The sequence below is a fragment of the Papilio xuthus genome, unplaced genomic scaffold (assembly GCF_000836235.2).
Source record: "Papilio xuthus unplaced genomic scaffold, Pxut_1.1 DF828952.1, whole genome shotgun sequence".
NCBI lineage: Eukaryota > Metazoa > Arthropoda > Insecta > Lepidoptera > Papilionidae > Papilio > Papilio xuthus.
The window spans coordinates 5498604-5499512 of record NW_013529697.1 but is presented as its reverse complement, the minus strand read 5'-3'; positions in this window follow the sequence as shown (position 1 = coordinate 5499512).

Genomic DNA, 909 nt, shown 5'->3' with positions numbered 1-909 from the left:
ATATATATATATATATATATATATATATATATATATATATAACTTAGAATACTTTCTTATTCCATGAACTAAATTACATTGTTGTAAAGTTTAGATGAAAACAACTTTGAAGCAAGCACTAACAGTCTCCCTGAGTTACGGCTCCGAATACGATTTACGAACTTTAGCTATTAACCAACCATCTAATTCTGGCATAAACAAAGAATTCGTTCTGCGTAATAATATTCGATAGTTCACAATAAACAACGGACCATAAACTCTGCTCGCTGACATACATATTTCTTAGTTTTTTTTTCTTAGAAATACGATTCCAAAACGCGATTACTTCACCGTAAAAGCTGGTCTATTAATTAGAAGCGGCGTTGGGGAACGATTCCTGGCGTATGACATCACTTCTCGTGATTTTCGACAAGGATTCTTTGTCTGCTCGCTTGACAGACGCCGCGTAAATCTTCAACACTGACAGGCGGGGTTTATAAATTTTAAGTAAGTAAAAATATTATTTCTTGTTGTTTCTTTGTGATGTCGCTGGTGAGAGCGTGGTGGTTGCGTCATCACGAAGCCGCTCCGGCGATGTGCTGAATGATGAAATGGTTTCGCGGCTGCATTTGTTTGTACAGACACAAGACAAATATTCACTCGCGAGTGTCGAGTGGCGGGGCGGTTGAAAGGAAAATAAATTTTTATACATACGTTTATATTGAAACATTTATTGAAGACCATTAAAAATTCAGAGCGTATTCTGTTATTTTATGTAACAAAATTGTTTTTAAAATCCACATAGTGTATTTAATCACAACGGATTTTATAAGCACTGTTTTGTTCCCGCCATATACAGAACAGTTCTTACGGTGAAGGAAAACATCGTAATGCAACCTGCACATATCTGAGAAGAAATTCAAAGATATG